The 7,104-nt window shown below is 35.0% G+C and overlaps 2 non-coding genes across 2 annotated transcripts; both read right to left on the minus strand.

The window, feature by feature from the left end:
* Positions 1 to 2,165: 2,165 nt before the first annotated feature.
* Positions 2,166 to 6,120, minus strand: LOC138927437 (large subunit ribosomal RNA). The gene has a single exon (XR_011443930.1). It is a non-coding gene; the product is annotated as a large subunit ribosomal RNA (ribosomal RNA).
* A 316-nt stretch (positions 6,121 to 6,436) lies between these two features.
* On the minus strand, positions 6,437 to 6,615 carry LOC138927423 (5.8S ribosomal RNA). The gene has a single exon (XR_011443916.1). It is a non-coding gene; the product is annotated as a 5.8S ribosomal RNA (ribosomal RNA).
* Positions 6,616 to 7,104: the final 489 nt, after the last annotated feature.

Genomic DNA, 7,104 nt, shown 5'->3' on the forward strand with positions numbered 1-7,104 from the left:
CTCCCGCCGTCTTAAGGTTTAAGACTTATAACAATATATGTTTAATATTTTTAATATCCGTGAGGTTTTAAATAGGGACAGAAGGAATCTCTTGAATTGAATCATGCGCGTCACTAATAAGATGACGAGGCATTTGGCTACCTATGCGAAAGTAATTCAACTCCCGCCGTCTTAAGGTTTAAGACTTATAACAATATATGTTTAATATTTTTAATATCCGTGAGGTTTTAAATAGGGACAGAAGGAATCTCTTGAATTGAATCATGCGCGTCACTAATAAGATGACAAGGCATTTGGCTACCTATGCGAAAGTAATTCAACTCCCGCCGTCTTAAGGTTTAAGACTTATAACAATATATGTTTAATATTTTTAATATCCGTGAGGTTTTAAATAGGGACAGAAGGAATCTCTTGAATTGAATCATGCGCGTCACTAATAAGATGACGAGGCATTTGGCTACCTATGCGAAAGTAATTCAACTCCCGCCGTCTTAAGGTTTAAGACTTATAACAATATATGTTTAATATTTTTAATATCCGTGAGGTTTTAAATAGGGACAGAAGGAATCTCTTGAATTGAATCATGCGCGTCACTAATAAGATGACGAGGCATTTGGCTACCTATGCGAAAGTAATTCAACTCCCGCCGTCTTAAGGTTTAAGACTTATAACAATATATGTTTAATATTTTTAATATCCGTGAGGTTTTAAATAGGGACAGAAGGAATCTCTTGAATTGAATCATGCGCGTCACTAATAAGATGACAAGGCATTTGGCTACCTATGCGAAAGTAATTCAACTCCCGCCGTCTTAAAGTTTAAGACTTATAACAATATAAATGAAAAATATTATTTTCATTTTTCACGTCACTAATAAGATGACGAGGCATTTGGCTACCTAAACGAAAGTAATTCATCTTCCGCCGTTATAAGGTTTAAGACTTATAACAATATAAATGAAAAATATTATTTTCATTTTTCACGTCACTAATAAGATGACGAGGCATTTGGCTACCTATGCGAAAGTAATTCAACTCCCGCCGTCTTAAAGTTTAAGACTTATAACAATATAAATGAAAAATATTATTTTCATTTTTCACGTCACTATTAAGATGACGAGGCATTTGGCTACCTAAACGAAAGTAATTCATCTTCCGCCGTTATAAGGTTTAAGACTTATAACAATATAAATGAAAAATATTATTTTCATTTTTCACGTCACTAATAAGATGACGAGGCATTTGGCTACCTATGCGAAAGTAATTCAACTCCCGCCGTCTTAAAGTTTAAGACTTATAACAATATAAATGAAAAATATTATTTTCATTTTTCACGTCACTAATAAGATGACGAGGCATTTGGCTACCTATGCGAAAGTAATTCAACTCCCGCCGTCTTAAGGTTTAAGACTTATAACAATATATGTTTAATATTTTTAATATCCGTGAGGTTTTAAATAGGGACAGAAGGAATCTCTTGAATTGAATCATGCGCGTCACTAATAAGATGACGAGGCATTTGGCTACCTATGCGAAAGTAATTCAACTCCCGCCGTCTTAAGGTTTAAGACTTATAACAATATATGTTTAATATTTTTAATATCCGTGAGGTTTTAAATAGGGACAGAAGGAATCTCTTGAATTGAATCATGCGCGTCACTAATAAGATGACGAGGCATTTGGCTACCTATGCGAAAGTAATTCAACTCCCGCCGTCTTAAAGTTTAAGACTTATAACAATATAAATGAAAAATATTATTTTCATTTTTCACGTCACTAATAAGATGACGAGGCATTTGGCTACCTAAAAGAAAGTAATTCATCTTCCGCCGTTATAAGGTTTAAGACTTATAACAATATAAATGAAAAATATTATTTTCATTTTTCACGTCACTAATAAGATGACGAGGCATTTGGCTACCTAAACGAAAGTAATTCAACTCCCGCCGTCTTAAGGTTTAAGACTTATAACAATATAAATGAAAAATATTATTTTCATTTTTCACGTCACTAATAAGATGACGAAACAGTTAGTAGGCCACAATTAGTAGGGAAACGTGGACAACCCGTGATAAATCCTTATATGCTTTCTTAGATATAGCATATAAAGATTTTTTATACTAAATATACATATTTACACATGCATATTTACATTTTTTTTATATTTCGAATCATCAAGCAAAGGATAAGCTTCAGTGGATCGCAGTATGGCAGCTGCTCAACCACTTACAACACCTTGCCCGTTACAAAAGTCGTTTACAATTGATTCTAGGCTTTGTCATTGTATTAAATAATGTTTTCATATGTAACTAGCATGGCATCAGGTGATCAAAGATCCTCCCAATTTACTATGTTACAAATTACATTGGCATCACATCCATTGTCGTTTAAAATATAAATAATAAACTTTAAATGGTTTAGAAGCCATACAATGCAAATTGCCCCTTATTTATCATTGCAGTCCAGCACGGATACGACCTTAGAGGCGTTCAGGCATAATCCAACGGACGTAGCGTCATACCACTGTTCGCTCGAACAAGTATTGTGCCATTGGTCCGTACCTGCGGTTCCTCTCGTACTACGCAGGAATGCTGTCGCAACAACGTTTTGTCATTAGTAGGGTAAAACTAACCTGTCTCACGACGGTCTAAACCCAGCTCACGTTCCCTTGCATGGGTGAACAATCCAACGCTTGGTGAATTTTGCTTCACAATGATAGGAAGAGCCGACATCGAAGGATCAAAAAGCGACGTCGCTATGAACGCTTGGCCGCCACAAGCCAGTTATCCCTATGGTAACTTTTCTGACACCTCTTGTTAAAAACTCTTTAAACCAAAAGGATCGATAGGCCGAGCTTTTGCTGTCCCTGTGTGTACTGAACACCGAGATCAAGTCAGCATTTGCCCTTTTGCTCTATGTGTGGTTTCTGTCCGCACTGAGCTGGCCTTGGGACACCTCCGTTATTATTTGAGAGATGTACCGCCCCAGTCAAACTCCCTACCTGGCAATGTCCTTGAATTGGATCATACCTGAGTAATTGGAGTTATACCAAATTTTCAAATCGATAATACATGAATGCATCTCTCATTAAAGAATTTGTTTGCGATTATATAACAAACTCGTGATACTTTGATCAAGAAGCTTGCATCAAAACCCAATACCATAAGATATAATAAATATATCCGTATAATGGCTAGGAAATGATACACGTTCCATTTAATCAAGTAAGTAAGGAAACAATAAGAGTAGTGGTATTTCATTGTCGATACCAAACCGAAGTCTAATATCTCCCACTTATTCTACACCTCTTATGTCTCCTTACACTGCCAGATTAGAGTCAAGCTCAAAAGGGTCTTCTTTCCCCGCTAATTATTCCAAGCCCGTTCCCTTGGCTGTGGTTTCGCTAGATAGTAGATAGGGACAGAAGGAATCTCGTTAATCCATTCATGCGCGTCACTAATTAGATGACGAGGCATTTGGCTACCTTAAGAGAGTCATAGTTACTCCCGCCGTTGACCCGCGCTTACTTGAATTTCTTCACTTTGACATTCAGAGCACTGGGCAGAAATCACATTGTGTCAACACCCGCTAGGGCCATCACAATGCTTTGTTTTAATTAGACAGTCGGATTCCCCAAGTCCGTGCCAGTTCTGAATTGATTGTTAATTGATAATCGTTATAATTAATAAGAACTAATTGGTTTGACCCAACTAGTATTCTTAAAAATTTTAGCAAGAAAGTTCCACAATTGGATACGTAACTAAACTATCCGGGGAACAAGTTACAACCATAAATGATTATAACTCTATTTACCCAGAACGAGCACATAAACCATATTATTGTTTCCCAATCAAGCCCGACTATCTCAATCTTCAGAGCCAATCCTTATCCCGAAGTTACGGATCTAATTTGCCGACTTCCCTTACCTACATTATTCTATCGACTAGAGACTCTTCACCTTGGAGACCAGCTGCGGATATTGGTACGGCCTGTTGAGAAGTTTGCGTATCCCCACCATAAATTTTCAAGGTCCGAGGAGAAAATATCGACACAACAGTATATGTCATGCTCTTCTAGCCCATCTACCATATCTCTCTGCGAAAGACTTCCATGGTAGTACGACTATAAAACAGAAAAGAAAACTCTTCCGATATCTCTCGACGGCTTCTTTATGGTCGTTCCTGTTGCCAGGATGAGCACGAGGCCCATATTTAATAACAAACGGATACTCAACAGGTTACGGAATTGGAACCGTATTCCCTTTCGTTCAAAATTATTCAAGTATATAATTTTCACAATAATTGTAATATTTATTTTTACTTGAAAATTTTCGGCTTTCGCCTTGAACTTAGGACCGACTAACTCGTGATCAACCACTGTTCACACGAAACCCTTCTCCACTTCAGTCCTCCAAGGTCTCATTCGATTATTTGCTACTACCACCAAGATCTGTACCAATAGCAGCTCCATGCAGGCTTACGCCAAACACTTCTACGCATACCATTGTACCTTCCTACTCACTAAAGTTTCAAAATTTATATTACAAGTAATATAAATCATCTACTTTAGCGGTAATGTATAGGTATACAACTTAAGCGCCATCCATTTTAAGGGCTAGTTGCTTCGGCAGGTGAGTTGTTACACACTCCTTAGCGGATTTCGACTTCCATGATCACCGTCCTGCTGTTTTAAGCAACCAACGCCTTTCATGGTTTCTGCATGAGTTGTTAATTTGGGCACCGTAACATTACGTTTGGTTCATCCCACAGCGCCAGTTCTGCTTACCAAAAGTGGCCCACTGGGCACATTATATCATAACCTTAAACTTCATATCAAGAAAGTTAAGGTTCTTACCCATTTAAAGTTTGAGAATAGGTTAAGATCGTTTCGACCCTAAGGCCTCTAATCATTCGCTTTACCAGATAAGATTATTTTATATAACATTAAAATGCACCAGCTATCCTGAGGGAAACTTCGGAAGGAACCAGCTACTAGATGGTTCGATTGGTCTTTCGCCCCTATACTCAATTCTGACAATCGATTTGCACGTCAGAACTGTTTCGGTCTTCCATCAGGGTTTCCCCTGACTTCAACCTGATCAAGTATAGTTCACCATCTTTCGGGTCACAGCATATCTGCTCAAGGTACGTTCCAGTTAGAGGCATAAATAATATAAATATTATTATACATAACTATATAGAACGCCCCGGGATTGTGTTAATTAACTATAAAATAGTTAAAAAACTAATCCCATTAATAGTCAAGTTAATTACGCTATTAGGTTTATATCCCAATAACTTGCACATATGTTAGACTCCTTGGTCCGTGTTTCAAGACGGGTCCCGAAGGTATCCTGAATCTTTCGCATTGTTAATCATACAAGTGCATATAATAAACACAAAAATCAATGATAATTATGCCATTATATAATTCCGAAAAATTAACGCACTGTATTCTTATTAATCTATCAACACTTTATCAAATTAATGACATTTATCCTATGTTAAAATGCAAGCATAATAATTTGAATAAACTATAAGTCATATTTTATGATAAATTATATATGTTAATAGATTACAATGTCCTTATATGGAAAAATGCACACTATTTCTATAATATTATTTAAATATTATAACTTTAATGATGAATTTCCATAATGGATATTCAGGTTCATCGGGCTTAACCTCTAAGCAGTTTCACGTACTATTTAACTCTCTATTCAGAGTTCTTTTCAACTTTCTTTCCCTCCCGGTACTTGTTTACTATCGGTCTCATGGTTATATTTAGTTTTAGATGGAGTTTACCACCCACTTAGTGCTGCACTATCAAGCAACACGACTCTTTGGAAACATCATCTAGTAATCATTAACGTTATACGGGCCTGGCACCCTCTATGGGTAAATGGCCCTCATTTAAGAAGGACTTAAATCGTTAATTTCTCATACTAGAATATTGACGCTCCATACACTCACTGCATCTCACATTTGCCATATAGACAAAGTGACTTAGTGCTGAACTGATTTCTTTTCGCTCGCCGCTACTAAGAAAATCCTTGTTAGTTTCTTTTCCTCCCCTAATTAATATGCTTAATTCAGGGGGTAGTCCATATGAGTTGAGGTTGTATAAAGCAATGTATATATATATAAACAATATATCTCTATGAAGAACAATATATTTGATATATTTTCAATTTTCGCATCTTTAAATAAGAGACAATTCTAGTTAAAAAAATTTAATTTTTTTATGCTAGACATTTCTCAGTATTATTTGAATTGAAAAAAGAAAGAATTGTATATCTTCATTTTTTCTTTTATAAATATTTGAGATAATTGCTTTTATATTTAATATTATGAATATATAAATATATCCAATAATATACCATATGCATATCATTATAAAAATATATAATAATAAGCAACTTTATTAGCATAGTCTTACAACCCTCAACCATATGTAGTCCAAGCAGCACTATAAACTTAACCAAAGTACGTAACAGCATGGACTGCGATATGCGTTCAAAATGTCGATGTTCATGTGTCCTGCAGTTCACACGATGACGCACAGTTTGCTGCGTTCTTCATCGACCCATGAGCCGAGTGATCCACCGCTTAGAGTTTTATAAATATATATAAATATACAATTCGTCAATTATGTTTTTATTGAAAGAAATTAAAATACACATTTAACTGGCATATATCAATTCTTCAATAAAGTTATTTTTATACCTAAAATAATTGTTGCGAAATGTCTTAGTTTTATATAATCAATATAAATATAATTTATATTGTTTTAATATTATATAAAGCATTAACCTGTATATCAGGTACAACAATGTATATTTTAGGTGTTTGCATTTATCAATGTATGCGCATAATTTAATATAACAACAATACATCACGCAACGCATGTATATTAATTAAATATACACGCAATTTATATTCAATACATTCGTCTATATTTAAACATATAAAATATGTTTAATTTTTTGATATACCTAAAATAATTGTTGCGAAATGTCTTAGTTTTATATAATCAATATAAATATAATTTTATTATGTTTTTAATATTATATAAAGCATTAACCTGTATTATCAGGTACAACAAT

This window comes from Drosophila bipectinata, unplaced genomic scaffold, assembly GCF_030179905.1.
Source record: "Drosophila bipectinata strain 14024-0381.07 unplaced genomic scaffold, DbipHiC1v2 scaffold_25, whole genome shotgun sequence".
In the NCBI taxonomy this organism is placed as follows: Eukaryota; Metazoa; Arthropoda; class Insecta; order Diptera; family Drosophilidae; genus Drosophila; species Drosophila bipectinata.